The 24,797-nt window shown below is 45.0% G+C and overlaps 1 long non-coding RNA gene across 1 annotated transcript; it reads left to right on the top strand.

Annotated features, from left to right (window-relative positions):
- The first annotated feature begins 1,033 nt into the window (after positions 1-1,033).
- Positions 1,034-24,361, top strand: LOC311582195. Its single transcript, XR_014774035.1, has 4 exons — positions 1,034-1,458; positions 5,819-5,962; positions 20,884-20,939; positions 24,233-24,361. It is a non-coding gene; the product is annotated as an uncharacterized lncRNA (long non-coding RNA).
- Positions 24,362-24,797: the final 436 nt, after the last annotated feature.

Raw genomic sequence — 24,797 nt, 5'->3', positions numbered from 1 at the left:
GTTGGTGGAAGAGAGGTAGAGGCTTCGATATCCCAAGTAAAATAGAGCTTAAAAAACAAGCGTTCACAGGGCACCCTTGTCTATTGGATGCCACCTTTGACGTCACTGATTCTGTAGGATGCAGCTGCTGTGGAAACCAGAAGGTACTGGCATTTGGAACTCACTTCCATGGACTTCTATGCTTTTGGTTGGCAACAGAGTTAAAGTACAGGAGAGGTGCGTGTGATTGGCTCAGCCTGGGTGAGAGCCAGCGACATGCTGATAGGGGGCTGGAGAAGCCCAAATGTGGTGGCATCTTTAGTGTGTCTTTTGAGAAGTGTGTTGCTGGTGGTTGGGGTCCAGGCTGGATGTTTCCCAATTCTTGGATTCTTTTTTTTTTTTTTTAATTTATGTATATGAGTGCTCTGCTTTCATGTACACCAGAAGAGGGAGTCAGATGCCATTACAGATGGTTGTGAGCCACCATGTGGTTGCTGGGAAATGAACTCAGGACCTCTGGAAGAGCAGTCAGTGTTCTTTTTTTTTTTTTTTAACTTTCATGTTTTACTCTGTATAATTAGGTACTGTATAAATCATTTACATTGTGAGTTACCTATGTAAAATGTAGTCTCTTTGAAAAAGAAGCCACACGCTCTCTTGGGCCTAGACAGTGTTGGTTACCATGTGCTGTCTCCCTTTGGGTGGCTTTACCAGTATATACCAGAGATCCCCAGCACGCCACTCTTGCCAGCAGTCACTGTTCTTCACTGCTGAGCCATCTCTCCAGCCCAGTTCTTGGATTCTTATTCACAGGACTGAAATAAGACACCACACAGACTTACAGCAGTGGGAAGGTAATAATACCTTCAGCAGAGGTGTACCATGTCCATATAAATCTAGCATGGGCGAAGGTACTTGAATCCTGTCTATTGATTGACATTCGTTTAAAGAAGATATTTTCCTTGGACAACCGTCGTTGAGGGATGGTTTTGTGCATTGTATATTCAGATTCTGATTTCTGTGCCCAGAGAGCTGGTTGCGGTCCGGATGTGGGCATTGTCATGATTATTGAAGAAGCTCCTGTGTCAATGTTGTGTAAACATCGATCTCCATTATCTCTGATTGGTTGATAAAGAGCTGAACAGCCTATAGCTGGGCAGGAGAGTTGAGGCAGGATTATGACCCCAGGGAGGGGTCCCAGGTGGGAGAAAGATGGGAGGAGAGTCATCATGCCCTGAGAAGGTCGCCATGACAACAAAGATAAAGCAGGAGTAGCCAGGGTGACACTACTTGGTAGATAAGGGGGCACGTGGCTGGGAAGCAGGCCAGACCAACATAGATGGATTAGAATTGATGAGTATCTGCCCAGCTATAGTGCTTAAAGCTTATTAATAAATGTAATAGGTCTCCATAGCAAATTTAGGAGTGGTTCTACCCACACAAGGAATAAGAAGAAAGTTGCCAAGCTGGATTTAAGAGGTAATGGGATTTTTTCTTAAAATTTATTAAATTAGATCCTCCAAAATTACAAGAAAAGATACATTCTCATGAGATCACTGAACACATAGCTCACCAGTTACCTAGACCGGCTGGGCAGAGAACTACTGAGATCTGCCTGTCCTTACACCTCAGGGCCCAGCCACACCCAATTTCTGTGTGGATGCTGGGGTCAAACTCAAGGCCTTATGCTTGTGGGACAGGCACTTCAGTAATTGAGCCATCACCCTAGCCCCCAAAACACTAATTTTTTGAGTCAGAGTGTAGCAGCCAATTTCCAGCATATTAGACATCTCCTTTCATTGGTCCAATTTCCAACCTATCAGACATCTCCTTTCATTAGTCCAATTTCCAACCTATCAGACATCTCCTTTCATTAGTCCAATTTCCAACCTATCAGACATCTCCTTTCATTGGCAATTGCACCGGATCTGGGTAGAATTCCAAACCGGATGTAGGAAAGGCTCTACAGGAACGTTTCTTTGCCTTGCCTGTAAGGACTGGCTCAATGAGGCTACGTTCATTAAAAGGGAAGCAGTGAGGGACTGAGGAATCGGCTCAGATGTTGAGACCACTTAACCGCTCTTGCACAGGATCCAGTTCAGTTTCCAGCACCCACATGGTGGTTCATAAGCCCCCCATAACTCCAATTTAAAGAGAACCCAACACCCTCTTCTGAACCTCTTAGGCTCTTGCATGCACGTGGTGCACATACCTACACTCAGGCACACGCACACACGTGTAAGTGCCCACACTGACCTACCTGGCCAAGGTTGCCTGATATGGCCGGTTGAGGAATTAAACTAGGCTCAGTTTGGAGGGGCCACAGCAAGACTGAGGCTGTGACAATTTTTATTGAGAGCAATCAAAGTTTGTATACCCTCATCGGAAACAGAATATAGTGCAATTGCCAGGATCAACAACACAGTGGTGCTTGCCAGGATACAATGGCATTTGCAAGCTATGCAGAGCACACAAGATTAATGTCTAAGACCAATTGTCCTGTCAAGCTCCCATGCTTCCTTGAATTTTTAGGGACATAACAGAGAAACACAAAGCAGTCTGAATGCTTTCACTGGCCTGAGGTGTTAGGGTCCCTGTGATCTGTTGAAGAAAGCCCCCAAGGCAGAATGCAAAGTGTTTTTATTCTAGGGTGCTAGGGTTGCCTCTCTCCTCTAGAGGGCGAGCCGGAAATGAGCACGCAGGCTCAATTTATGGACAGTTGGAGGGAATTGTGACAAGCTTTAATTAATTGGTCAGAACTGAATCAGAGTGTATGAGGGGATTCAGGATTGCCTGTTTGGTTACTGGGGACTTTTTGAGTCACTGAGGTTTTGGCTCTTACTCAGGAGTTGGCCTTTAGTTTGATTGGATGGGGCCAGCTGTGTTCTTTATCAAGGCCATGAAATAATAAAAACATGGTATCTTGTCATTTTGTTCTACAAGCTGATTAGCTGCCCATGAGCTGTCCATAACCTGTGGTTTTTCCAGGAATTATTAGAAACTTGGCCTTGTTAGGCAGAGTGAAAACCTGAAGCCTGTCATGGAGTTGGTCTTATCAAGCTAACTGGAGTCTTTGTGGGGTTTGGGCTCCCTGGGGTCCCTGGGGTCACGTCTCTTCTCCAAAACTAAAAGGCATGAGGCACCCAGGAGCCATGGACTCTAACCTATATAATACATGCCTCTCAAGGTACCTGTGTAACAGGGCCCAGACCTTAGCACAGCTGACTCCATGATGAAAAAACCATGCACGCTCTAAAACTCATCATGTAGACAGCATCACCTGCCAAAACTAAAACAAAGGCCTAGTCCATTCAAGTCCATAGTTCGGGGAAAGTCGCAGAATGTACTAACCTTGCTTTATAGCTTCTGTAGCTCTGCTCTGGCTAACTGTACTTGCTAACTGAAATATGTCAACCCAGAACGTGGTTTTTGTGCATAAAAGCTCACCCTGAAAAAAGGCTCAGGGTTACACTGGGATCCTAAATACTCAATGTAGTCGTCGGCTGGCAAATGACGACTTTCTATTGGCTTAAACCATGTTTGAGCGGTCTTCTCTGGTGACAACCACACCACAGCTAGGCCAGGCCAAAACTTCATGCCTCCTCTCATATACACATAAAATAAATAATTATTTTAAAATGGGAGAGGGGGGTGCTAGCTCTCTGGGAGGGAAGCAGCAACTCTTTGCTGGGTTTGAACCTGGGACTCTGCACCTGGCTCAGGGCAGCCCTCTCTCTGTCTAAGGAAGCTGCTGAAGTGGAAACAGCAGAACCCAGGCTTGGGCAACACCCAAGAGCCCGGTCACTTCCCCAGTGACCTTCTCTAGGCTTGCCAACACATGGAAATACATCTGTTTTTACCAAAGGAATGCTCACTTTACTTAGTCTTTTTTCTTTTCCCCACTTACTGTTATTCTGTTGTAATCCTGCTAAGCCTAGAGGTTTAAACCTGAGAACTTGATTTAACAGCTGCTTGAAAATCCTAGAACAATTATTGTTGGGGCTGAACGATGGCTCGGGGGTCCTGAGTTCAATTCCCAGCCACCACACGGCGTCTCACAGCTATCTGCAATGAGAGCTGGTGCCCTCTTCTGCTATGCAGGTGTACATGTAAACAAAACACTGTATATATAATAAACAAATCTTTAAAGAAAATTACTGTTTAGTCTCATTTCATAAAGGATTCTCTCTTCTCTGACACCAAATGCAAATCTTTCCCAATGCCACTTCTCTGTCTCTCTGGCTCTTCCATGCTAACTGGGTGCCCAGCAATTCAATTCAGACACCACTCCGACCATGTGAAACCCACGGGCGAGGGGACCCGTCCATATGACTGTTCCCGCTTCAGATGGCTGACACAAGGATTAGACACTTACACTCAACTTGGTTACAGTGTTGGGAGGTGTTCCAGAATTCCCCATGCTAGTCCTTAGCCTCCATAACTTATTAGAAGACCCAAAGAACTCACTAGAAAGTGCTTTATTCACTACTGTTACTGTGTTATAAAGGATGCATCTCAGAAATACTAAAAATGGAGTTGCATAAAGCAAGATATAAAAGATTTGTGTGTGTGTGTGTGTGTGTGTGTGTGTGTGTGTGTGTGTGTGTAATGTAGCTTTCATTATTTCTCTTGGGACATTGTTTCCCCTGAACATTGGTGTCTCCTCCAACCTGGAAGTTCATCAAATCCTTGTTCAAAAATTATTGCGCCAGGCATGCAGCTGATTGGCAAGAGTGCTTGCCTAGCATGCATGAAGTCTCGGGCTTTATCTCAAGCACTGTATAACCCAGATATAGTGGCACAGAACTATAATTCTAGCACTCAGAAATACGAAAAGTTCAAGGTCATCCTTAAACAAAGTAAGTTTAAGGCTGCCTGGAATACCTGCAGCCTTGACAAAGGCAGAGGAAGGGAGGGAGGGAGGGAGGGAGGGAGAGAAGGGCAGAAGGAGGAAGGAAGGAAGGAAGGAAGGAAGGAAGGAAGGAAGGAAGGAAGAAGAGGAGGGTAGGGAGGAGCAAGTTAACTGCAGAGCCAGGCAGATGTGGGTAGGACAGGTCTATAATTCAGCACTTCAGGGTCTGAGGCAGGAGGATTCAGTTTGAGGCCAGTCCAGGCTGCATAATACCCTTCCTCAAAAACAAACAAACAAACAAACAAACAAACCCAACAATAGCTTCTTAGATAAAGCACTTGTGCAAACCTGGGTTTGACTCCCAGAACCCACAGAAAGGCAGAAGGGAAGAACCAGATCCACAAAATCGTCTGCTGACCTCTGAGTGAACAAGCGTTACATACACACAGTGCTATCAGATAGAAAATGAAAAATCTAGGAAGAAAGAAGGAAGAGAAATAAACCACAGAACTCAATCTCTAGCACTTGGTTGTTTGTTTGTTTTTTTTTCTGTTGTTGTTGTTGTTGTTGGTGGTGGTGGTGGTGTTTTGTTTTTTTTTTTAAAGAAAGTATTGCCCAGGCTGATCTCAAACTCATAATCCCTCTGAGTAAGAGCACTGGTCAGTGAGTAAGGCTAAAGGTTCTAACACTCTAACCACATAGTTAGTCTCTGGATGTATCTCTGTGTTTAACATTAATCACAATGCCAAACAAAGTTTCAAGGTGGAAGCCACATACTGGTCAATGCTTGTTATTGCTTTTTAACATTTTTGGCTATCATAATAGAGCCATAGAAGTATCCTTTGATGTTAATTTGTATTTCCTTAATATCTAAAAATATTGAATATATTTTATGCATGCTACCCATTTGTACATTTTCTTTGGAGAAATGTCTCTTTGAATCCCTAGAAGATTTATTTCTTTTTAAAAATATATATTTTGTCCTAGAGATCAGAAGAGGCATTACATCCCTTGAAACTGGAGTTATACTTAGCTTATGTGGGTGCCAAGAACCAAAGCCAGATTTCTGCATGATCACAGTGCTCTTATCCCTGAGCCTTCTCTCCAGCCCCAGGATAAGTTTATTTCCAAGTAAGTCATATTCCATGATTGCAGTCCTTTAGGACTTTACTGGGACTCCTAAGTTTTATTAGGATTGACTTTTGAATTTTTACTTTTTTGGACTAAAAAAAATTAATTATGCGTATGTGTCTGTGGCGGTGTGTGCACAGGAGTGCATATGCTGAGGATGCTCCCAGGAGGCAGAGATACAGACAACTATGAGCAGCTGGATCCGAACCTAACGTGGGTCCTCTGCAAGAGCAGTGTGCACATCCAACCACAGAGCCACCTCTCTGGCCTCTGAATGTCTATGTTTGAAAGATCCTGTATTCTGCACAGTCTAGGAGAGTGATCTATAATGGCCGTACTTTTGTTTTGAATTAGTTTATTAACTAAACAGCAAGCCAAAGAAAGAGAACAGTTTTGGACATGGCGGCACAGACCTTTAATCCCCGCACTTGGGAAACAGAGGCAGGTGGATCTATGAGCCACAGGCCAAGCAGGGATACACAGTGAGACCCTGTCTATGATAATAATGATGATGAATAGCAACAGATAAATAGACAGACAGATGAAGGAGAGATAAACATGTTTTTGGTTTTGATCACTAGTGGGGGATGAGAAAAAGATGTGTGAGAGAGCAGCTGATGTTTATCTCCTTAGAAATCAAACCACCGTGTGGGGTAGATTGGTTGTTAACCAGCTGAAAAACATCCTTGAACAAATTCTGAGAGGAGATATAAATGTGAGCAAAAACAGGAGGCGGGGCCTTTGGAGATTTGGGAGAATTTTGGCTGTTTATCGTTCCACTTCGAGATGCTCCTACAGAGAACCACGCAAGGGAAGGTTTTGGGGCTCCAAGCTCTGGCTGAGGCCCCGGGTGCCAGTTGCTCCAGGTCCATTGGCACAAGGAAATGAGGAAATTGACCAATTAATAGGGAATGTGCTCGAAGCCTCAAAATTTCATGAGAAACATCATTTTAATGGTAAGGGTTTGAAGAAAAGGTTTCCTATCACTTGGCAACAAGCCAAAGAAATAATTAATAGGCATCCCACGTGTTCATTGTATAATTAAAACCCTTTATCTGCTGGAGTTAACCCGATGGGTACAAAAGGGAATGAAATCCGGCAGATGGATATGTTTCATTTTGCAGAATTTGGAAAACTAAAATATGTACATCATACTATTGATACCTATCGATAGTACCTCCAGGCTGAAGACTGGATGCCCCAGCGATGGACAGGAGCTTGTGACTGTCCAGACAGTCAGCTCCCTGTCCTGTCAATACTTTTGGAAGTTGCTTGCCTGCACTTCCTTCATATTAGATAGTTTTTCCTTCTGGGGTCTCTGATGGATTGAAGACTAGATAACCACAGTATTAATATAAGTTTAGTTAAAAAACAACACAAACCTTTAGACATTAGGATAAGAATCAATAGCATAGATAGTGGATAATTTCTTAACTGTTAACTACAAATGGACTGACTGGTCCTTGTAAATGTGACTTACTGGATAGTTCTTTCTTTTTTTCTTTCTTTTTCTTTTTCTTTTCTTTTCTTTTCTTTTCTTTTCTTTTTTTTTTTTTGAGACAGAGTTTCTCTGTGTAGCCTTGGCTGTCCTAGACTCACACTGTAGACCAGGCTGGCCTCGAACTCACAGCAATCTGCCTGCCTCTGCCTCCCAAGTGCTGGGATTAAAGGCGTGTGCCACCATGCCCAGCCTGACTTACTGGATAATTCTTATAATTATTTTGTTGTATATAGGTTATTTTATTTAATAGAAAGGGAGAGATAAATTTTTTGTTTGTTTGTTTAGATCACAAGTGGGGAATAAGGAAAAGACTTTTGAGAGAGCAGGTGATGTTTATCTCTTAGAAGTCGAACCACCAGGGGCTAGAAAAATGGTTCAGTGGTTAAAAGTACTGCCTGCTCTTCCAAAGGTCCTGAGTTCAATTCCCAGCAACTGCATGGTGGCTCACAACCATCTATAATGTGATCTGATGCCCTCTTCTGGCATACAGGTGTACATGCAGACAAAACACTGTATACATAATAAATAAATAAATAAATAAATAAATCTTAAAAAAAAAAAGAAGAAGAAGTCAAATATAAATGTGAGCCAAAAACAGGAGGTGAGGCTTTTGGAGACTTGGGATAGTTTTGGCTGCTCATCTCTCCACTTTGAGATGCTCCTAGAGAGAACCACTTGAGGGAAGGTTTTGGGGCTCCGGGATCTGGCTGAGGCTCCAGGTTCCGGCTGCTCCAGGTTCCAGCAGAAGAAATCCTCCTGATTATGCCAGGAGAAGCGTTCCTCAGAACTGATATGCTTATAGTTTCATTATTCCATTCTTTTTTTTCTTTTTTGTTGTTGTTCTTTTGTTTTTTCGGGACAGGGTTTCTCTGTGTAGCCTGGGCTGTCCTGGACTCACTACGTAGGCCAGGCTGGCCTCAAACTCACAGAGATCTGCCTGCCTCTGCCTCCCGAGTGCTGAGATTAAAGGCGTGCACCACCACACCGGGCCCATTATTTTATTCTTTAATCTCCTTTTCCTATTGTTTAGGTTAGTTGGGTTATAAGTGAGGTACTCTCGGTTAATAAGTTCCTAATAAAATATAATTGTTAATAAAATTGAGCCTACAGACAGAGATCAAACTGGGTACTCAAAACATCCAGCAGAAATCATCTGGACATGCCTCATTGAGCCAGTAGGCTAAAGTTTCCAATATGTGTGATCCCAGGCAGGCAGAGGGGACAGCCAGGTGAGGCTTCCAGCTAAAAGTACAAATAGCCACAGACAGATGACATCATCAATCCCAGCGGACATCACTGCAGAAGTTGAGGTAGTCACGCGGAGCTCCGAATTGAGCTTTCTCTCCGTGCATGAGCTTGCCGTGGCTGAACTTCTGGCTGCTTTTGCTGCCTGCTAACATTCTATATCTTGGGATAAACAAGATCAACATCCCTTGGAAATTGCTAAACACTATCAAGTTCTTATTCCAGAATTTTCCTTTTTTTTTCTTCCTTTCCTGTCACAGAGTGGGGCTCGGGACAGCTCATCTCCAGACAAGGGATGTTGGAGGACATTTTGAGCTAGCATGCTTGGATCTAAAGTGGGTGGTAACTCCACTCCCAGACTCAGATTCTCAGCAAACTTAAACAACATATGGCAACTTACCAGTAGAATGTGCACTGTGCCCTGGGCTTCAACCACAAGTCTCTAAACCTAGGGCTTAGGTCCATCAGGCATAGCAGTGTTTTCAAAGTGCACAGCTAACTCAGTGTTCCATTCCTCTTCCCCAATTATCCTGAGTTTCTGCTTTTACCCAGTTTCTGGTCTGGACATTGCTTGGTGTGGTCTATGTCTGCATTCAAGCATTTTGTTGTTCTAAGTAAGTTTGGACATTAGACCCTAACATGCTGCCAGAAAAAGAGACTTGAGTTTGTTACAACTCTTTTTTTTTTTAAATCTCTTCTCTTCTGGGTTGTTTTTTTAAAAACTTATTTATCATGTATACAGTGCTCTGCCTACATGACAGAAGAGGGCATTAGATCACATTATAGATGGTTGTGAGCCAACATGTGGTTGCTGAGAGTTGAACTCAGGACCTTCTGGAAGAGCAGTCAGTGCTCTTAACCTCTGAGCCATCTCTTCAGCCCCATGCTCTTCTATTTTTATATAATTAAAATTATTGAGATGTAATCTATATATCAACATTGGCCAATTAACTGTGTAGTTCCAGGTGTCTGACAAATGTGCACAGCCATGTAACTTCCACTGTTAGCAAGAGGTAGATGGTATCTGTTGCCCGAAAAAAAATGCTCTTCACATCCCTTTGTGGTCATTCCCTCAGTTTACCCAGGTTTCAGGCAGCTGTTGCCCTACTATTGTAATATATGTTGTTGGCTTTCCCAAGAATTTATGCATTTTTGCCTGCATGCACATACTACTTACATGCTCATGAGGCCAGAAGAGGACACTGAATCCTAGTCAATAATTAGGAGAATTACTGATGAAGAGGTTTGATCTGGAAAATAAATACCCATCCTTTTTTTTAAAAATCAAATCTAAAGCGTTAAATTTTGTATTTAATATGGACTAATAAAATTCCAGAGCCTGGAATTAAAAGTCAAGAGTCTAAAGAAAAAAAATTCTGAGTACGGTCACACACATCTTTAATGCCAGAATTCCACAAGCAGATCTCTGTGAGTACCAGACCAGCCTGGTTAGTGTATCTAGTGAGTTCAGGGCCAGCCAGGTCTACAAAGTGAGATGCTGTCTCAAAAGAAAAAAAATTAACAAACAAATGTCCTGAAAACAAATGAACGCCTGGGCAGTGGTGGCATACGCCTTCTGTTGCAGTACAAGAATTGCCACACAGCTGGGGACAGTGGTGACCGCCTGTGATCCCAGCACTCAGGGACGCAGAGGCAGGCAGAGCTCTGTGAGTTCGAGGCCAGCCTGGTCTACAAAGAGAGGTCCAGGACAGCCAAGGCTACACAGAGAAACCCTGTCTCAGAAAATCGGAAAAAAAAAAAAACAAAACACCCAACCAACCAACCAACCAAAGAATTGCCACATGAACCACTCGAGCACCAATCTGAGTGAGAGCGTGATGGTTTATTAAACGCAACACTCCAAGACTGGCCATGAGCAGGGACTCGGTGGACTCAGGAGCCAAACTGTGGAGTTGGTCTGCTTCTAAGGCAGGGTTTTTTTGTTTTTTGTTTTTTTTTAAATAAGAAAAACTGTAACCAGGGAACAACCAGGTAACCAGGTGGGAAGCAAGGCGGGGGTGGGGGGGTGGGGCACAGAGGGAAGCGGTGAGGTGGGGGGAGGGCAGTACTACATCATTTTGATTAGCTAAACACAAGAAGAGTCAATCTTGTTCTGAGGACAAAGTATCTGGGTGGCTAGACAAAGCATTGTAAGCTGATTGGCTAGGATATAGGCTTGGGGACTTTCCAGTTCCCCCGGTGTTCTGGGAGAAAGGAACATAGCAGGGTTATTGTGGTTTTGTTTAAATAGAATAAATATTATTAATTCAAGCAGAACATTCAACAAGTATTGAATTGTAAGTAAAAGGCTATTTAAGCTCCCGGGCAGGTAGAGCCTGAAAACCTGAACTTAATTTCACCTTATGATCAAAATGGAGACTTAAAAAATTGGCCTCTGTTATGTTAAAAATGAAAGCAGACGTTAACAGAGGAGCTACAGGCTTAAGCAAGGTACAATACTCTAATCCCAAAACTTGAGGGAGGCAGAGGCAGGTGGATCTCTGAGTTTGATACCAGCCTGGTCTATAGAGTGAGTTCCAGGACAGCTAGGGATACACAGAGAAATGCTGTCTTAAAAATAAACAAATAAACAAAAAACAAATGAGTCCCCCTTTCATTGAAGGCACACAAAGAAAAACATCATTCCTCATTATAAAAGTAGCTCAGGACTGTTGGCATCCCTCTGTCATTAGAGTCCTTATGCTAGTATATTCAAAACTGAATTTGATTCCAGCACCACAAGGGGAAAAAAAAAATGAGTTCAAAGAACCAGATTTGGCTGAGAACAGTCATAGCTCTGTTGTAACAATGCTTGCCTAGCTCCCAGAGAGCCCTAAGTTTGACCCTACCAGGTGGGGGCGGTGCACGTCTGTGCAGCTCTCAGGAGGTGGGGCAGAGGGAGCAGAAGTGAAGGGCCAACTTAGATACATCACAAGTTTTCCATCAACTAGTAATACACAAAAGCCTGCCTTAAAAGGGGGGAGGGCATGGAGGAGGGGGCTGGAGAGATGGCTCAGCAGAGGACACAGGTTCAGTTACCAGCACCTACATGGTGGGTCATAGTCAGGTGTAATTCCAGTTCCTGGGAATCCACTGTCCTCCTCGGTAGGTACCAGGCATGCACATGGTGCATATGCACACACGAGGGCAAAACACTCACACTAAATAAGATAAATAGATTTAAAAAAAAAAAAGAGTGCAAACAACTGTGGAAGAAACTCCCCCTAGAGGTGAGAAATCGTGACAGTCACTTACATCTGTAACCATGGCACCCGTAATCACAGTGTAGCCACAAGTTTTACAAGCACTCTGCCAAGAACAACGCTTGTCTTCTCTGGCAGCCTGTCCCCACGCTTGCTTGCGACCTTGCCTTGATAACTAGGAAACTGTCTACTTCTTCTGGTTTCACCAGAATGTTCCTTGCAATACAACTCCTTGCCACACGGGGCAGTAGACATATTCTCGCCTCTTTGCTGCTCTCGTTGGTTTCCTGGGAGTATAACACAGCTATGGAGGGTCTCACTGTGCAGCCCTGGCTGGACTCACCTCCATATGCAGACCATCCTGCCTCTGAATTCCTATTTATTCCTGTATTTGAATTTTTTTAAATTTACTCTTTGACAATTTTACATAAGCATACAATTATCTTGACCCTATGTTGTTGTTGTAGTAAATATAAAAATATCTAATAATGGGTATTATAAAATTAGCCTGTCATTATTACAGTGGTATTATCTAACCTGCTATCAAAATCAGTAAAGACACAGACACCTGTATATTTCAGAACAGCCTTGTTTTACCTGGGGCTGGGCAGATATTAACCCTCTAAACTCTCCTTGTCACTTCCCAGCCCCCATCCCAGGCCATTTGCTTCTGTCATTCCTATCTGGGCTACTTCCCTTCCACAATCCCAAAATACTTGCTAATGTTGTTGTTTTGGTTTGGTTTTTGTTGTTGTTGTTGTTGTTCGAGACAGGGTTTCTCTGTGTAGCCCTGGCTGTCCTGGACTGCCTTTGTAGACCAGGCTGGCCTCGAACTCACAGTGATCCGCCTGCCTCTGCCTCCCGAGTGCTGGGATTACAGGCGTGCGCCAGCCACTAACGCTCTTCATCTGGCCTGCTTTCCTCCATCCATGCCATGTGCTTCTCTCCACACTGACCATCACGGCCTCTTCTTTCTTCTTCCTCCTCCTATACCTGTCTCCTCTCTTTCTCCCTGCCTCGAGATCCCCTGACCTCAGGCTTGTGGACCCCAAACTCTACCTCTCCTCTGCCAAATCTCAAGCTTCAGCATTTTTTTATTGACCAATCAGCTTTAAATTGGTGGAACAAGGTTTATACAACAAGGACAGGCGCGTGTGAGAATGTGCTCCTTGATCTTGGGGGGGGCCGGTCACAGCATCAGAACACAGCACCAGCCCAACCCCCAACACCATGGGCTCCCCGTTCCCTTTCCGTGGATGCTCTGTAACGCGTCCTCTTCTTGCCTTCATATCGTCCTTTTTGCCTGCTTCGGCTGCTGTTTTTTGTTTGTTTGTTTGTTTGTTTTTGTTCTTGTAAACCATTGAGTTCAGTAAGTGTTGCTCGTGAGTGCAGCGGCTGGGTCAGGTGATTTCTTCCCCGTTCTCCAGTTCTTTCATCCTTTCCTCTCACTCCCCTGCAGTGTCCCCTTGAGCCTTTGGCAGAGATGTATGTGTGTGCATGACATAGATGCTAGAGTGAAGGCTGAGCACTCACCATCACTTAGTCTTTCTCAGCGCTTGGACCAGTCATGGGTCTCTCTGCATTCACAGCTGCTCGCTGGAGAGGATTCTTCTCTGACCAAGGTTGAGAGCGGCACCAACCTATGTTAGTAGAAACATAAACACTTAGAAGGCCATTCGACAATATGCCCATTTGTCATGACAAAGTAGCAGGTTCCTCCTTAGAATCTATGATCTCCTGAGCCACAGGCTTTTGGCCACACCCACAGTTTACCGAGGAACAAAGGGAAAACAGAAAATGTGACACAGGACAGTAAGTGCCTGAGGATTAGCTGCTGTGAATAAGGTTGAGGGCCCTGGAACACAGGAGTGGCTTCCATTGCCGGGTGTCTGGGCCTGAGGGTCTGGGCAGAGGAGACGGAGATGTCAGCTTGGAATGTGAGAGTTAGATAAGGAAGTATCTCATGGTACCGGCTCAGGATCAATGTGGGAATTTGTCATGGTTTTTGCTGTGGCAGGGGGGTGGGGGGTAGGGGGAAGCTGGGGCCAAGGATTAGTGATACTTTGTTTGTCCCTGTGATTACAGAACCGGCAAAGAGACAAACCCAGAGACCCAGAGTATGAGACCACCCACAACAGCACTTCTGGAAACACTAGGATAAGGAGAAAAGTGACAATACCAACCTGGGGCTCCAACATGGAGCAACTGTGATTCCTAACGCTGCAAGGAAATGTCAGTCAAGAGTAGGGAAAACCAATCAATATACATGCAAACAAAAATATTCAGACACATAAGCAAAAAATAAAGAAATCTTTCAAAAAGAAAACATACGTCACGTTGTTAGGAATTGTACGCATGTTCAGTGTGAACAGATGATGGTTTTAATTTTCACAAGGACAATATAAAACACAAACAACAAGACCAGGCATTAAAAGAAAAGTCATACCTCAAAGCCAGGCGTGGTGGCACACGCCTTTAATCCCAGCACTCGGGAGGCAGAGGCAGGTGGATCGCTGTGAGTTCGAGGCCAGCCTGGTCTACAAAGTGAGTCCAGGATGGCCAAGGCTACACAGAGAAACCCTGTCTCGAAAAACCAAAAAAAAAAAAAAAAGAAAAAAGAAAAAAAGAAAAGTCATGAGAAAAATTAATACTTTCTGGAGTCATTTTTCTAGAGTTAGATTATAAATGTTTATGAAATGGGCCAAAACTGTAGTTAACAAAGTTCTTAGAATAGCTATGATTACAATTTTGCAGAAAGGTCGGTAATCTATAATGCAAATTAGCCATCTTCCATTTGGCTCACTCTCAGAGTTTAAGAGTAATTAATAAAAAAATTAAAAATTAAAAAAAAGCGATTGAAAGATGATAACAAAGGCAGATGAACAAACCTAGAGTTTGTTGTATTTGTTTTTGTTTTTGTTTCTCTATGTAGCCTTGGCTGTCCTGGACTCACTTTGTAGACCAGGCTGGCCTCGAACTCAGAGCGATCTGCCTGCCTCTGCCTCCCGAGTGCTGGGATTAAAGGCGTGTGCCACCATGCCCGGCTTGTTTTTGTTTTAAAGCTTAAGTTTGTTAAGGCTCATTTCTTTGATAGTTAAAAGCCTAAGATGTAGCAGCAAATAGAAGTAGTTATCCTCATTAAATACAAATATTTTGCTTTTTTAATTTTAAAAATTCATATGTGTGTGTGCATTAAAAAAAAAAAAAGATTTCTTTATTATGTATGCAGTGTTCTGCCTGCAGGCCAGAAGAGGGCACCAGATCTCATTATAGATGGTTGGCAGCCACCATGTGATTTCTGGGAATTGAACTCAGGACCTTTGGAAAAGCAGCCCATGCTCTTAACCTCTGAGCCATCTCTCCAGCCGCCATCTATCTGTGTATTAGTGTGGATATTGACATGCCACAGTGAGTGTGTGGAGGGCCTAGGACCACTCTCTGGACTTATTCTCAGATTCTACTTACTCAGACCCCCAGAAACATATTTAAGTTTCCAGCTTTGCCCTCATCTTCCCTTTTTCATTTTGGAAAAATCTAGTCTTTTTTTTTTTTTTCAAGACAGTGTTTCTCTGTGTAACCTTGGCTGTCTTGTCTCACTTTGTAGACCAGGCTGGCCTCGAACTCACAGCGATCTGCCTGCCTCTGCCTCCCGAGTGGCACACCCAGCTAATCTTGTCATTTTTACCTGAGGAAAGAAACTTATTTTACCATATAAAAATCCTTTCTTATGAGCCCCACCCTTACCAAATATGTACCCCTTGTCATGCACTCTTCACAGTGTCCTCTCTTATACTTACTGGACTCTTTTTACTTACTTTCTTTCTTTCCTTGATATCTTGTAGCAGAGCAACACAGCAAGCTCAGGCACCCTCTTACTAAAAGAATCCATTTATAACAAAGTAACAAATTAGGATCACCTGTCTACACACTGTTATACACTAAGGTTCTTTTCTGGTGTAGGGCTTAGGCAGACTTTATTGCTGCCTAGATGATGTTTTGTTTTGTTTTTGTTTTTCAAGACAGGGTTTCTTTGTGTAGCCCTGGCTGTCCTGGAATTCCTTCTCTAGACCAGAATAGCTTTGAACTCAGAGATCTACCTGCTTTTGCCTCCCTAGCACTGGGGTTAAAGGCATGTGCCACTAGGGCTGGATTATTGTTAAGAAAAAGGTCAGAGCTGGGCATGGTGGCGCACACCTTTAATCCCAGCACTAGGGAGGCAGAGGCAGGTGGATCCCTGTGAGTTCGAGGCCAGCCTGGTCTACAGAGCAAGTCCAGGACAGCCAAAGATACACAGAGAGACTCTGTCTTGAAAAAGAAAGAAAGAAAGAAAAGAGAAGAGAAAGATCAGAACGTGAAGCTTGTCATATAGACTGATAATAGCCTTTTCTATTTTCTAGTCCTTGGCAAAACAACTCTAGTTGTAACATAGTGTCAACACTTATTTTTAATTAAAATATATGTTTTATGTGTATAAGTGTTTTGTTTGCATGTATGCATGTGCTTAGTGTCCATGGAGGTCAGAAGAGGACATCAGAGGCCCTGGAGTTGGGATTACAGCTGAGAACTGAGCCCAGGTCCTCTGCAAGAGCAGCAAGGACTCTTAACCAGTGAGCACTCTCTCTAGGCCATAGTGGTTAGAGATCCACTTAATGGCTGCCCCCCCCCCAGCTCCCCAGAACGCAATATATAGAGTCCCTGAACTGGATTACAGCCGTATAGCGTTTTCCCCATTTCCAAAGGGCTGCAGGCATAATCAGACCAATCTTTCAGGACACTCCAAAAAGGCTTGTCCGAAATGGAGGCTGCAACAGGAATAATTCTAACGGAGCTCTGACAGACACCAGAGGGAATAGAAAGTGTTTGGAAACCGGAAAGTACAGTTAGTTAAGGCAAAGTGCTGGGAGCTGAGACCTGGGAGAAGGTAAGCGCTCACAGACAGTCACTACTAAATCCCTGTGGGCTGGCTTTGTGTCAACGGGACACAAGCCAGAGTCATTTGGGAAGAGGAACTGCAACGAGAAAATGGCCGCACCTGACTGGCCTTTGGAAAAGCCTGTAGGGGCATTTTCTTGACTGCTGAGTGACGTGGGAGGGCGCAGCTCACTGTTGGCAATGCCATCTCCTTACCCTGCTGGTGGTCCTGGGAGACAGAGACAGGTAGAACTCTTTGGGTTCAAGGCCAGCCTGGTCTAAGGAGTGAGCTCCAGGATGGTCAGAGCTGCTTTACTCCTGTCTGGAAAAAAAAAACCCACAGACAAACAAACAACCCAAACAAACAAACAAACAAACAAACAAAAAATAAACAAAATAAAAACCCTGTCTCAAAAAACCAAAAGGAAAAAAAGAAAAGAAAGCCACTGAGCAAGCCTTGCAGAACAAGGCTACAGGTGCCCGCCTGTTTGAGTTCCTTCCTGGTTTCCCTCAGGGATGGACTGATGCGGACCTAAAAGATATCCTTTCTTCTGCAAACTGCTTTTGGTCATGGTGTTTTATCACAGCAATAGAAACCCCAACTTAGTCTCTTAGTCCAGAGTCTGAGTTCCCTGGTCTAAACAGCCATCAGGAGTCCTCAGTAACTCAACGTCTACCTGGGGAGTTCCAAAAGCACCTGAGAGGGCTTGTCAGATTACATTACCGGGATGCAGAACCTCATGCTGCCTGGCACAAACATGAGCCGAGACAAGAACTTGATCTGTAAAGCTGCGCTTTGCTCAGAGAGCTAGCGATCTGTGAAGGCGATGACGTAGCTCCTCCAGAACCAAACTGCTTTCCGTGTCATTTCCAGCAACAGTATAGGAAGTGGGCAATCACCCCGGAGCTCAGGCTGGTCCCTCTGGTAAGGAGGTTTGTCAGTCTGAAGCCCGGGGGGTCCGCTTCTTCTTTGGGACATCCAGGTACCAATTGATACAGGTGCTGGACTCCAAGGAAGTTTAACCGGGCGGGGTGGGTGGATGGGTTCTGCGGGATCTCAATTTGGTAGTGAGTACCCAGAGAGGAGACTGATGTCTCCCGTAAGGCTCTTCTAATGATGCTGTCAGTCCAGAGCTCGGGCTCTGCTTCTTCCTTCTCCCCTTTGCCCCCTGCCCTCATCAGAGTCCAGCCGCTGGACCGGAAGGAATGAAGCTTACCCGGTTGGGTGGGTTCGTAGAACTCAGTCCACAGCAGTGAGTGCCCAGAAGGAGAAAGCCTTCTCCGAAGTAGCCCTTTTAGCTCGAACTCTCTCAGGGACACTAGACAGGGTCTCTCTGTGTAACCTTGGCTGTCCTGGACTCGTTTTGTAGACCAGGCTGGCCTCCAACTCACAATGACTCACCTGCCTCTGCCTCCCAAGTGCTGGGATTACAGGCGTGCAGCACCATGCCTGCCTAGGGTCTCATGTGCCCCCTCACTGTAACTCACCATGTGAACCAGGCTGGCCTCAATTTCACAGAAATCCACTTGCCTCTACCTCTTAAGTGCTGGCATTAAAGGCAGGCACCACCACCATGTGGGTGGTTTTTGGTGTGTGTGTGTGTGTGTGTGTGTGTGTGTGTGTGTGTGTGCGCGCGCGCGCGCAGTGTTTTTATGAGGGACTGTCGTCCAAGCCAAACAACAACCCTTTTGAGAAGTTCAGCTGAGCCCATTGTAAAAGAGTTATCTCAACTGGGCTTCTTGACTGTTTACGTGCCTACCCAAGAGGGTAGGGGGCAGTGGGCCATGAGATCCTCATCTGAGTAGCCAGCCAGTGGCTCTCTATCCCCTGTTATAGGCAACTCTACCTGAAGTGCTGGGGACCTGGAGGAGGCACTGTGCTATATAGGGAGGGGAAGAGGCTCCTTTTGAATATGAAAATCAGGTACGAAACATGAAATATGTGCTATACAACAGATATGATATGGAGAAATTTATTATATGAGCTGGGGGTAGGGGGCGCAGAGAAGGAAGGGAGGAGCTCCCCAGAGAGGAACAGAGAGACAGAGATAAAGACAGGTAAGAGAGCAAGAGAGGAAGAGAGAGAGGTAGTAGGGTTTGTCCTTTCATAAACTCCTGGGCAAGGGGACACCCAGTGGCAGGGAGGCAATGACATCACAGGTTGCTAGGCAGACTGGGGCCTTATCCAAACAGCTCCATCTATGCTGCTGTGGGGGGGAACCCTCATCCCTCCTAGGCGAAGACTTTCAGGGTGCTTCCTGTTTCAGGAGGAGGAGGAGCACCCCACACTCCTGTAAGTAACCCCGCCTATGCTCTATAAGGAAACCTCAATAAGTTTACTGGTTCCCCAGAGTGAACTTTAGCAGACATGAGCTAGGGGAGGAAATGGGGTGGGGTATTAGTCACTAACTTCTGCGCTGATGTCAATCAAAAGTTCACTCTTAGTTGGCTATATGCACTCATAGTGTGTGTGGTCTAAAGTAAGCTCTTTTTATCAGACATTGATTGATGTCTTTTGTTAATCTGTGGGAGGAGAATTGCCCTTCTTACTCCCAGCCCCAGGTACATGTCCTCTCAGTCAGGCTATGGGTGAGGGGTTAGGGTGAGAGCAGGTCCATAGCCTCTTCAGGGCATGGAGCTCGGACCATGATTATTTGCACCGCTTCAGGGCCTCGTCGAAGCTCACGCGTAGGGTTAGGTCACTCTGAACTACTTGCTCTTATAGGAGCAAGGCCCCACCTGTAGGGGGTGAGAGGCAGGACTGGCAGGGACCTGCTGAATGGCAAGCTGGGCAGGTGCTGACCTTTCCCCACTGAAGGCACTGGTCAGGGTGCTACCCATGGTATGCCCTACAGCTGAGCCCAAGGCTATGCCTGTGGCAGTGGACGACATCTGAGCCTTAAGGCCTGGCTGGCTCCAAGCAGCAGGAGCTGGGGCAGCTGCTGAGGGTGGTGAGTGCACAAGTGGGTGGGCTGGGCTGATGTGCAGCATCTTCCCTGAAACATGACAGAGGGGAGACCAAGGAGGGTCCAAGTGAGAAACGTGGACTGTAGCAGCTGCTCAGTGTGGAGTGTGGGGACCAAACAAAAGCCATTTTGCACCAAGCCTCTGCCTTGTCATCATGGTGAATTCTCCCCTTCCCCTATGTCCCCCAAGTTCTCAGAAAACCCACAAAAGTATGTTTGGTAACACCTGGAGTTAACACCCAGAGGCCAGCTTATAAGGTGAAAACCCCACAATGTTACAGTAGATTAAAAAAAAAAATTAGATAAGATTCCCCTTGCAGCTTTGCCCAGACCCCCTTTACCCAATCATGTAACTCCAAGGCTTGAAAAGCCCTGCTTGCGGTTTTTGCCTTTATAAACCCTGTATCCTAAGGAGTTGAGGCCGCCAACTTCCTCTAGTTACTGGGGAACTGGCGGCCCTTGCTCCAGAACTTGCTCAATAAAAGACCCCGTGTATTTCGCATCCAGCTGGTCTCTGGTAGTCTATGGGGGTCCCGAGCCTTGGTCATAACAGGAGAACTTGCATTTATACGGAAAATAAGGGCTGGTGAGATGGCACAGTGGCTGCTATGAAAGCCTGGTATTCTGTGTTTGAGTCCCAGAATCTGCATAAAGGTGGAAAGAGACCTGACCCCATAAAGTTGTCCTCTGACCTCTACAAGCATGCTTTGGCATGCATACAACTCCTCAGGTACCATAAATGCACAATCATAATAAATTATAAAATTTATAGAAATTTGAAAACTAACAGCTCCTATAAAAACAAAACAAAACAAAACCAGACAACACTCTTTTGAGTAGGAGCTAGGGACTTAATAGATTAAAGCCACTATGTTTAACAGGAACTTATACTCTTGACATTTTTGTTTTTGTTTATTTTTGGTTTTTGGTTTTTCAAGACAGGGTTTCTCTGTTTAGCCTTGGCTGTCCGGGATTCGCTGTGTAGACCAGGCTGACCTTGAACTCATGGTGATCCACCTGCTTCTGCCTCCCGAGTGCTGGGACTAAAGGCGTGCGCCACCATGCTCGGCTCTTGACTTTTTTTTTTTTTTTTAGAGGTACACAGGAACACTGGAGATACCAGCATATTGCCACTGCAGTCACTGAGCAAGGTATGTTAAGTTTTTCATTGCTGTGAAAATGTCTCAGAGAAAAACTTACAGGAGGACTATGTTTTAAGTCAGCTGTTTGCTTGCTCCATTATTCTGGTGGCCTGTGATAAGGTAGACCACCAGGGCAGCAAGGGTGGGTGGTGGTGCAAGATATTTGATCACACTGTGAACCTTGAGATTGTACACTGGACAAACTTGTTTCTAGTTGTGGTGTGGCTTAGCCCTAGCACACACCTCTGATCCAAGAGCTAAATAAAACCAACCATAGGGCAAGAGGTGGAGCAAGTAACCAGCAGACAAGGAGTGAACACAGGAAGGAGGGACATGGAGTTGAAGGGTGTTTTAAGTGAGCAAGAAGGAGAAAGGGCCTTCTGGGATGTCAGTAAAGCAAGAAAGTCACCTGGGTGCTTTCTCTGCCTCTCTGAGCTAGCAGGTTTTTTTCACCCCAGCATCTGGCTACTAAGTCTTCATTGGCAAAATGGAACATTTGGAATTTTGTCTTAAAGCAACAGGGAGGCAGATTAGAGTTGGTTACATGGTAACAGCCAGGAGGAATAAGAGAGAAAAAGGAGGACAGGAAAGAGAGACCACACAAGTGGCCAAGCAAAAGATATATCCTTCTGTGAGTTCCTGGACAGCCAAGGCTGCACAGAGAAACTGTCTCAAAACCCCTCACACACACACCCTGCCCACTGGTTAGGTCAGAGAAGTCATGATCCAATCATTTTCCCCAAAGTTCACCAGCTAGAAGCCAAGTTTTTAAAAACATGAGCCTTTCGGGCCCCGTTTCTTATCAAGCCATCATAGGAGGAGCACCTAGGCTCAGGTCTCCAAAGGCCGTCACTGTTTCTCTTCCCACTCACTTGGCACATACCTCTCAACAAAGACATAGCCCCAAGCGGAAGGTTGGCAACTGTCTTGTTCAGCTTGCATGTGGAGGCAAAGGTGCCTCTGACTGTAAACTGAACATATGGCTCAAATCCTCCTATTCCTAGGGGCTGCTTACACCTGCATTTCCTCATAGAGAGCCACAACGCTGACAGCAATCCTTACTTCTAGATTCATTCTAGAGCTCAGGAAGGCCGCAGCTTCCGGATATTCATTGTGAGGGGAAGGGAGTCATGTTTCAGAATGTCTGTCAAGCTGCTCGGGCTGTGGATAGCTTAACATTTTGCGGCCAAGAAAAGATGCCTGACATAGGCAGCTCAAGAGAGTGAAGGTTTAGCCGGGCATGGGGGTGTATGCATTTGATCCTAGCACTTCAGAGGCAGAGGCAGGCGGATCGCTGTGAGTTCGAGGCCAGCCTGGTCTACAAAATGAGTCCAGGACATTCAAAGCTACACAGAGAAACTCTGTCTTGATAAAAGCAAGTGTGTGTGTGTGTGTGTGTGTATTCTTATTTAGCCTATGGTGTCAGTTTCTAGCTTCATTGATTCTGCGCCAATAGTGAGGTGGAACATAGTAGCCTTGGAAACACGAGGCTGCTCATCGCACAGCAGACAGGAAGCAGAGAGAGGTAGAGGCGCCTGAGCCAAGTGTAACTAACCTTCCCAGTCCGGTGTTCAACATTATGAAATGGAAACTTCCAGGGCAGGCCCCTAGGAGCCTATTTCCTCCTAACATTTCCATCACCTGGGACTACGCCTTCACCACATAAGCCTATGGGGAACAGCTCATATTGAAATTGGAATATTCAATCCCCAATTCCAAAAAGCTCATGAATATTTCATAATACAAGCTGTATTTAGTTCCATTCCCAAATTCACCCAAATCCTAACATTTCCAACATTGTTCAAGGAGCTGGAGAGATTGCTCAACGGTTAAGACCACTGGCTGCTCTTTGAGAGGAGCCAAGTTTGAGTCCCTGCACCCATATGGTTAGCTCACAATCATCTGTAACTCCAGTTCCAAGGGACCTGATGCCCTCTTCTGGCCTCCATGGGCAACAGGTACACACTTGGGGTACAGGTATACATGCAGGCAAAATGCCCAACATTGTTCAGAAGTCCACATTAAAATTCAGTTCTTTGGCTGGAGAAACAGCTCAGAGGTTAAGAGCACTGGCTGCTCTTCCAAAGGGTCTGAGTTCAATTTTCACCAACAACATGGTAGCTCACAACCATCTATAATGAGATCTGGTGCCCTTTTCTGGCATGCAGGCAGAATACTGTATAAATAATGAATAAATAAATATTTTTAAAGATTTATTTATTATGTATACATTGTTCTATCTGCAGAGGGCACCAGATCTCATTTTAGATGGTTGTGAGCCACCATGTGGTTGCTGGGAATTGAACTCAGGACCTTTGGAAGAGCAGCCAGTGCTTTTAACCTCTGAGCCATCTCTCCAGCCCAATAAATAAATCTTAAAACAAAACAAAAAACCAAACTAAAAAACACTTAACAATTCTTTTTTTTTTTTTTGACTTTTCAAGACAGAGTTTCTCTATATAGCCTTGGATGTCCTAGACTCACTCTGTCACAGAGATCCACCTGCCTCTGCCTCTGCCTCCTGAGTGCTGGGATTAAAGGCATGTGCCACCATGCCCAGCTCAAAAAACAATTCTTTTCTTTATTCCTATTTACTTTTTATTCATAATCATAAACTTAACTTTGCAATCCTGCTAAACTTGGAGGGGAATGAGGACAATAGGGAACCCAAAGATCTTCAGTGAGGGCACTAGGAGCACATGGGGTCGGGGCACTCTCCTGAGCTACAGAAGGAACAGTCTGGTGTGTAAGATGCCCGCAAATCAAAAGAATTAGAGTTGTTCACAGTCGGAAATGGTGATCTTCCTACTGGTCTTGCTAAAGTGCTCCATGGCTTCCACGATGCTCATGCCTTCCTTCACCTTCCCGAAGACCATATGCAGCCGGCCACTCAGTCTTGGCAGTGCAGATAAAAAACTGGGAAACACTGGGCGTGGTGGCACATGCCTTTAATCCCAGCACTGGGGAGGCAGAGGCAGGCAGATCGCTGTGCGTTCAAGGCCAGCCTGGTCTACAAAGCGACTGCAGGACAGCCAAGGCTAACACAGAGAGACCCTGTCTCGAAAAACCAAACCAAACCAAACAAACAACCTGGGAACTGTTTGTGTTTGGCCCAGCGTTTGCCATGGGCAAGATGCCAGGGCCTGTATGCTTCAGGATGAAGCTCTCATCCTCAGACTTCTCCTCATAGATGCACCTGCTGCCAGTGCCATTATGGTGCATGAAGTCACCACCCTGGCACATGAGTCCTGGAATAATTCCGTGAAAGGAGGAACCCTCATATCAAAATCCTTTCTCTCCAGTGCTCGGAGCACGAAAGTTTTCTGCTGTCTTTGGAACTTTGTCTGCAAAGAGCTCGAAGGAGACACAGCCCAAGGGCTTGCCATTGACCACGATGGGGTTGACCATGACTGCAGCAAGCGACAGAGGAGACAGCAGCATCTGCAAAGCCCAAAAGACAATTCTTAACTGTGAGCCTCTAAAAAAGAAAAAATATATACTTCTATATTGTTGTTAATTTAAAAGTATGGTCTGATAAATGTTTATTATTAGGGTTAAAAGTATTACTGTGGTAGTATTTGACCTGCTTTCATAATCAATAAAGACACAAACATATGATATATTTTAGAACAGCTTTTTCACCTGAGGCATGGCCGATATTAACTCCTAAGCTACCTTCCATTGTATCGCAGCCTCCATCCCATGCCCTCTGGTTGTTCATCTGGGCCATCTCCGTCTTGCAGAACTTTCGAATCCCTCCTCTTGGCCCATGTGGCTCCTTTCTATACCAAGGCGACCCTCTTTCTTCTCCTCTGGTATCTGTCTGCTTCTTTTCCAAGATCCTTCTGTCCCCAAACCCACCAACCT

The sequence above is a fragment of the Acomys minous genome (assembly GCF_964271855.1).
Source record: "Acomys minous genome assembly, chromosome: 13".
Lineage (NCBI taxonomy): Eukaryota > Metazoa > Chordata > Mammalia > Rodentia > Muridae > Acomys > Acomys minous.
The sequence above is the reverse complement of the archived record's forward strand: the minus strand, read 5'-3'. Positions and strand labels throughout refer to the sequence as shown.